This window comes from Chiloscyllium plagiosum, chromosome 42 (genome assembly GCF_004010195.1).
Source record: "Chiloscyllium plagiosum isolate BGI_BamShark_2017 chromosome 42, ASM401019v2, whole genome shotgun sequence".
Taxonomy (NCBI): Eukaryota; Metazoa; Chordata; class Chondrichthyes; order Orectolobiformes; family Hemiscylliidae; genus Chiloscyllium; species Chiloscyllium plagiosum.
The window spans coordinates 14,940,189-14,948,097 of record NC_057751.1 but is presented as its reverse complement, the minus strand read 5'-3'; the positions used below and the strand labels follow the sequence as shown (position 1 = coordinate 14,948,097).

The 7,909-nt window shown below is 43.3% G+C and overlaps 1 protein-coding gene across 4 annotated transcripts in view; it reads right to left on the bottom strand.

Annotated features, from left to right (window-relative positions):
• Nucleotides 1-5,352, bottom strand: part of ikbkb (inhibitor of nuclear factor kappa B kinase subunit beta) — an 81,383-nt gene extending 76,031 nt beyond the window's left edge. For 2 of the 4 annotated variants that reach the window (XM_043681570.1, XM_043681573.1), the window contains exon 1: nt 4,260-4,457. The gene's annotated coding sequence lies outside the window, so the exon portion shown is untranslated. Of the gene's footprint in view, nt 1-991; nt 1,194-4,259; nt 4,458-4,978 lie in introns of those variants that run through there. The other 2 variants (XM_043681571.1, XM_043681572.1) reach the window with 2 other exon arrangements.
• Nucleotides 5,353-7,909: the final 2,557 nt, after the last annotated feature.

The window sequence follows — 7,909 nt, the reverse complement described above, 5'->3', positions numbered from 1 at the left end:
ACTGTGTCCTCAATTTTATCCACAAACTCCCGCCATTTTTGCTCTACTGTCTTCCCAGCTAGGCTCTGCTTCCAGTCTATTTTCGTCAGTTCCTCTCTCATGCCCTCATAGTTACCTTTATTTAACTGTAACACCATTACATCCGATTTTGCCTTCTCTCTTTCAAACTGCAGACTGAACTCTACCAAATTATGATCGCTGCTTCCTAAGTGTTCCCTTACTTTAAGATTTTTTATAAAGTCTGGTTCATTACATTCATTCGGGTCAGTTAAGAGTCAATCGCATTGCTGTGGGTCTGGAGTCACATTTAGTTCAGACCAGGTAAAGACAGCAATTAGATGAGATTACTTACAGTGTGGAAATAGGCCCTTCGGCCAACAAGTTCACACCGACCCTCCAAAGAGTAACCTCACCCATACCCATTTCTGTCTGACTAATGCACCTAACACGATGGGCAAATTAGCATGGCTAATCCAACTAACCTACATATCTTTGGACTGTGGGAGGAAACCGGAGCAAACCCGCACAAGATGGCAGTTTCCCTCCCTCAAGGACATTAGTGAACCAGATGGGATCTTTCAGACAATTAACAATGCTTTCACAGTCATCATTAGACTTCTAATTCCAAAGTTTTATTGAATGCAAATTCCACCATCTACCTTGGTGGGATTCAAATCCAAGTTTTGAAAACATTGTCTGTGTCTCTGAATTAATAATCTATCAATAATACCATTAGGCCGTCAGCTCCCCTATATGTATCAACAGTTATTTAGAAAATATCTACCCTGTAGCATAGCCCTGGGAAGGACTCCAGCAAGGAGCTTCTTCAATGATGTCCTCGAACAAAGATAATTGGCTCCAACAAATATAACAGTACTTCTCCCTCCACCTGCACACACACAACATGGATGCTGGAGAAAAATAAGTACGACCGCTGTTTGGCAGTAGTGTGGGAGTGAAATTAAAAAAAAAGGTAAAAATACAATAATACTTCTGTGTGCCAGGTAGGACATCAACGAATGGAGAATGTTCCGTTAACTTCTATTTTGGAAGGTTTCCTTGATGCAATGTCAGTCATATGCTGCCTTAATGTCAGGAGCAGTCATTCTCAAATTCACTTTTGATTTCAATCCATGTGCACATTTCGAGCAAGGCGGCAATGTGAACTGGAGCCAAATGGCCCTGGTGGAATCCTAATGAAACATTGGCAAGAAGATTGATTATTGGTGAGGACATGCCATTCAACAGCACTGTCATTGAATCACTGAAGAGTGTAGCACAGCCATTCAGCTCAAGTTTGTGCCAGCTCTTTTGAAAATCCAGTTACTCCTATTCCCCGTTCCTTAACAATAGTCCTCAAATATTTTGTCCAAGTAACTATCTCATTCTCTTATGAAGAAAACTATCGATTCTGTTTATACCAGACCCTAAGACTGTCCATTTCAAACCCTAAACAGTTATTGCAAAAAGATTTTTTATTATGTTCTCTTGTTCGTTACTTTAAATATGGCCATGTGGTCACTGAATCATAGAGATATACAGCATGGAAATAGACCCTTCTGTCCAACTCGTCCATGCCAACCAGATATCCTAAATTAATCTAGTCCCGTTTGCCAGCACCTGGCCCATATCCCTCCAAACCTTTCCTATTCATATACCACCACCTTTGCAACTCCACACCACCACCTTCTACCTTCAAGCCAGTTCTGTATCTAAACTGATAATTCTCCCTGTATCCCATGAGATCTAACCTTGCTAACCAGTCTGCCATGAGGAACCTTGTCAAATGTCTTACTGAAGTCCATAGAGATCACATCCACCGCTCAGCCCTCATGAAATAAAACACAAAGAGGACTGAAGAAGTAACAATCAAATTAGTGAGACATGATTTCCCACACACAAAGCCATGTTGACTATTCCTTATCAGTCCTTGCCTTTCCAAATATATGTAAATCCTGTTCCTCAGGATTCCCTCCATCAATTTGCCAACCACCGATGTCAGGCTCACCGGTCTATAGTTCCCTGGCTTTTCCTTGCTAACTTTCTGAAATAGTGGCACGACATTAGCCAACTTCCAGTCTTCCCACACCTCACCTGTGACTATTGATGATACAAATATCTCAGCAATAAGCCCAGCAAACACTTCCCTGGCTTACCACAAGATTCGAGGGTACACCTGATCAGGTCCTGGGAATTTATCCACCCTTATGCACTTTAAGACAACCAGCATCTTTACTTTTCAAGATGTCACCATCTATTTCCCTACATTCTATATCTACCATGTCTTTTTCCACAGTCAACACTGATGCAAAACACTCATTCAGTATCTCCCCAATCTTCTGTGGTTCCACACACAGGCTGCCGAGCTGATCTTTGAGGGGCCCTATTCTCTCTCTAGTTACCCTTTTGTCCTTCACATATTTATAAAATCCCTTTGGATTCTCTTAACCCTATTTGCCAAAGATAAATCGTGACCCTTTTTGCCTTCCTGATTTTCCGCTTAAGTATACTCCTATTGCTTTGACACTCTAAGGATTCACTCCATCTCTGTTGTGTATACCTGACAAATGCTTCCTTCTTTTTCTTGACCAATACTTCAATTTTTCTTGTCTTCCCGCATTCCCTATACCTACCAGCCTTGCCTTTCACCCTAACAGGAACATACTGTTTCTATACTTTCATTACCTTATTTTTGAAGGCTTCCCATTTTCCAGCTGACCCTTTACCTGCAAACATCCATCTTCAGCCTTTTTAAAAAATGTAATTTTTGCAATGTTTTATAATTTCAAATAACTACTAATGCACTGTTAGCTTTCCCTGCCAATAGCTATGACAACCGATGACACATTCCATCAATTTGTTAAAGATTGAGCAGACGCTTATGAGGGTTGGGGGTGGTGGCAATTGACCAAGGTGGGTTTGTTTTGCTTTTAGTGCACAAGACCTACCTGGACAACTTTCCATGTCGTCAGTGTAGCAGCTGGACTGGAACAGTTAATTCCAAAACACAAGTGCTTAGCACTATTATTGGAACATTGACAGTGCCCATAGCCTTGGTTGTAACAATACCTTCTCCAAATTTGAGGAAAGACATTCTGGCTATTGAGGGAGTGCAGCGTAGGTTCATGAGGTCAATTCCCAGAATGGCGGGACTATCTTACGTTGAAAGATTGGAGCGACTGGGCTTGTATACCTTTGAGTTTAGAAGGCTGAGAGGGGATCTGATTGAGATGTATAAGATTATTAATGGATTGGACACTCTGGAGGCAGGAAGCATGTTTCCGCTGATGGGTGAGTGCCAAACCAGAGGACACAGTTTAAAAATAAGGGATAGGCCATTTAGAACAGAGTTGAGGAGAAACATCTTCACCCAGAGACTGGTGGGTGTGTGGAATGCTCTCCCACAGAAGGCTGTGGAGGCCAAGTCTCTGGATACTTTCAAGAAAGAGTTGGATAGAGTTCTTAAGGATCCTTGATACTCTAAGGATTCACTCCATCTCTGTTGTGTATACCTGACAAATGCTTCCTTCTTTTTCTTGAAAGGGTTATGGGGATAAGGCAGGAATAAGATACTGATTGAGGATGATCAGCCATGATCATAATGAATGGTGGTGCTGACTCGAAGGGTAGAATGGCCTTCTCCTGCACCTATTGTCTATTCTCTAAACTGTGACTGCCTGATATCAGACTGACAAACAGGAATGCATTGGCAATCAGCGATGTCAAGACGTATTTGCAGACTGAGAGACAAGGGCAGAGTAACAGAATAAGATAGAAAGGCATACTAGTAGACTGAGACACAGCAACACTAGCAGACACAGACAGATTTGCAGAGTGAGACATTGACAAATAGGGTGACACTGGCAAATGGGAGACTCAGGGACCACTGGCAGGCTGACAGAGGGGGAAACCCACTGGCAGGCTGAGACACTGACAAATAGGAACCCACTGGCAGGCTAAGAGGTATGGCCACACTGCAGACTCTGATTCTGGGAATCACTGGCTGACTCAGACAGGACACATTGACAGAGTGAAAAAGTTCACTGTCACTTCCTGTGAACCTTCCCTCTGGATACGCTGAATTTGAAATCAAAACAAACCAATAAGCCCTTTGACCGTTTTCCCTTGTGCATACACAGTAGGCGGTGATTTTCTCCGCAGTGATTTACAGTAAACCAGGGATGAAGTGGAGACTTAGTCCAATCCTGGGAAAAGAGGAAAGTGCAAAGTGAGGTGGGGGAAATGAAAGGGTCGCTTACCCTAAGCACGCTGCGGGCTCAGGTCTTTCTGTGTGTCTGCTTCGCTTTTTCTGGCAGCTTCGGAACAGAGGGTTTGGATTTGATCCTTTTCCAAGGTGGTGCCTCTGATCGGTTCTGCTGCCCTCCTCGAATTGCCCCCGGAATGTTTGTAATTCTCCCCAAACTCAACTTCCGGGTTCCTGCCCGAGGAAATGTCATCACATGGTAAACGCACGCTAGCAAACGAAACTAATCCGGGTTAAACTTACTGGCCAGCCTAAACTAACCCGGTTCACATCAAACAACTCGAGCTAACTAAAATAGTCTATATTAACAAATCCGGGTTAATTATTCAACTAATCTGGTCTGTTTCCACCAAATCCGGCAAGCTAAAATCATCCCGATTAACTAAATAAAATCAGAACAAAATGTGGGTGCGAGAATCAGAACAAAAATTGCTGGAAAAACTCAGCAGGTCTGGTTGCATTTGTGGAGAGAAATCAGAGAATTATTCGAGGAAGGGTCACTGGACCCGAAATGTTAACTCTAATTTCTCTCCACAGATGCTGCCAGAGGCGCTGATTTTTTTCCCCGTAATTTCTGTTTTTGATCCCAACGAATGAAGGCCAACCAAACTCCCTGCAGGAGCGAAATTACTGCTGTGGCTCTGGTTACCTGGGTTACCTGATTTAATCCCAATCTAACTGGTATTTAAACTAACTCAGAAGAGGTAAACTCACCCGGATTATCTGAATCGACACTCTTCTGCTCACCCAACCATTTCCAGGCAGCAAAGGCTTGGCCTAAGGTAGATTCTTAATGTTTGTAAATGTGTTCAGTGTGAGGCCTGTCATGTATCTCCTACTAATTTCAAACTACCAGGCCAACATTATTATTACAGGAGGAAATAATGCTTAGATACCTGACTGTTGCAAAATCTATTCAGTTACTAGATTGATTGAGGAGCTCGTTAACCCTGACTCACAATCTCCCAAGTATAAACAGGGCCAGGCTCAACATGGTTGGCCTTTAATGTCCGGTTGTACCTCCCTGCACTGTACGCCACCTGGCTAAAACATTACCGTTTGACAGTTGAAGTCACCACAATTGTGGGTTTCCTCCAGGTACTCTGGTTTCCTCCCACAATCCAAAGATGTGCAGGTCAGGTGAATTGGCCATGCTCAATTGCCCCATAGTGTTAGGTGCATTAGTCAGGGGAAAGTAGGGGAATTGGTCTGGGTGGGTTGTCCTTCAGAGGGTCAGCATGGACTTGTTAGGCCAAAGGGCCTGTTTCCACTGGAGGAAATCTAATCTAGTGAAGTGTGAGAATAATTACCATACCAATGATGAAAGTGTGGAAGGTCTTCGGCCACCTGCATGATCTGGACAGTGCGTGCCTGACAAGATCCACACCATTGGTCTACAGAGATCATGCTGCAACCGGAAACAAAAAAGGATATTCTTTATTCTCTTCTTACTCAGATGTTGCGTTCTGCTATGAAACAAAGAAGCCAAATTAGCAATCAATGTATTTGTGATTTCAAATAAACCTGGTGTCATCTGACTTCTAAATAATTTATGACTGGGGCAAATGAGGGATATTGTAATAATACATTGGTTAGTACTCTGTTGTGGCTGCAGTGACCTCAGTTTGATTAAAAGTCAAACTGAATAGCTTATGTTCCTGGAGATGGTTGTTGAGGTCCTGCAGCTGATCCATTGTGAAGTGTTGGTGATGGATCACGCTTCTTGCAACTCACAAACCAGCGACTCCACCAACACAATGTCACAAGGCAGTGGATTCCTGATGAAGCGCTCCTGCCCAAACATCGATTTTCCTGCTCCTCGGATGCTGCCTGACCTGCTGTACTTTTCCAGCACCACTCTAATCTTGACGGTGGTTCATTAATAGCTGAGGTGATGTTCAAAGAAGCTAAAAAAAACGGATACCAACAATGGCATTTAGGTGAAATTTAGCTTTAAAGGGAGAGGAGAGAGATGCGAAGGGGGAGAATTCCACAACTTAAGGCCTTGAGAACAGGTTTTTAAAAGAGAAAAGAGAGATGTAACAGGAGAGAATTCCTGAAATCAAGTTTGTCCATGGTGAAATAAAAGGAGGAGAAGGAGATGAACAGAAACCGAATCTATTTGGCAAGTGACTTCCAATAGATTCAAAGTTGATCATTGACTTATTGAGAAATCATAAAGGTAATGTGCCAAATTATAATGGTGTTAGAAATATATCAAGTAATGGTTATTAGTAAGTTCTACCTATAGCAGAATTAGGTAGCTTACTCATTGAACCAGTGGGTAACCAGTGTCCCTGAGTCAAAAGCTCTGAGTTTGAGTTCTAATCTCAGGTGATTGAATGAATGGAGATCCCCTTATATCTCAGGGGTTTTCATTGTTCCATACCCAGCCCTCATTTAGTAACATTTTCTGACAGAACAGAAAGCCAGACCACTGCAAGATGTGGTTGACAGTGTGAGTACACAACACAGTCACACTTTAACAGACCACAACCCCAGTCTCATTCCTGCCCATATTAAGCAAAGAAATATTGCTGTAGCATTGTCTCTACTTTGATGATGACTAACATGTAAATGTCCAATCAGTGAGTTACTAGGACTACTCATGATACAACCATCTCCGCTTCTTCCGCTCCATCTCCGGTAACCTGTTAATGAGCGTAGTGATTGATGATAGTGCTGCAAGAAAATTGAGACAACTGGATGAGGTGGCAGGAAGAAAGAGGACTTTTCAGAGAAGCTGCAGTAGAAAGAGTGCAAGAGAAAGGGGTATGCAGTTTATCCTGCAGAATAAAGACTTCATGCCAAAGGAGAATGAAAAGGGAAATTTATCCTTCCAAGCGACAGAGAGAGACCACTGACTGTCAAGATCTTAGGACTGCAGCATTGTCCCTGTGTGGCTCAGTTGATAGCCTTCTAACTGCTGAACTAAAAGGTTGTAGATTCAAGTTCCAGCAACTACAACAGAGGTACTGGGCTGATATTCCAACAGTACTGAGAGAATACTGCTGTCAGAAGGTCAGTTTTGAGGGCTTGCTGCTCTGTTGGAGGAGTAATATTAAGAGTGTTACACACTTGGAGGATCAGTATCTAGCCAACACTACAGTGTCGAAGGGAGTATTAAGGGAGATCTGCTCTACTGCAGTGACAGTACTCAATGAATGCTGCACCGTTACAGGAGCAGCATTGAGGGAGCACACAACCATTGTAAGTGCAGAAACAGAAATCATGGGGCCTGGTGCTGCTAAAGGCCCAGATCTCCAGCCTTGGCCCCAAACCAGCATGAGCCAAGTGGCCCTGTCCACAAGCTGAGCACAACAGTCCTGGCCCCAATCCAAGCTCAACAGGCCCCAATAGCCCCACGTTCCAGTTATTGGACCCTGATATACCTTTGTCCTCATCCCTGACCAGCACTTTGGGAATGGTGCACTCTCAGAATAAAGTATTGGAAGAGCAATGTTGCAGGAACGGTTTGAGGGAGTGTTGCAATCTTCGGAGGGCAGGATTGAGGGAACGTACCATGAGGACTGAACTGTGCGAAGAGAGGCATTGAGGCATTGCTGTACTGTTGAAGTAGAAGTCTGAGGGAGCATCGCATTGTTGCAAGGATAGCATTGAGGAAGTATTGCTCTGTTGGAGGAG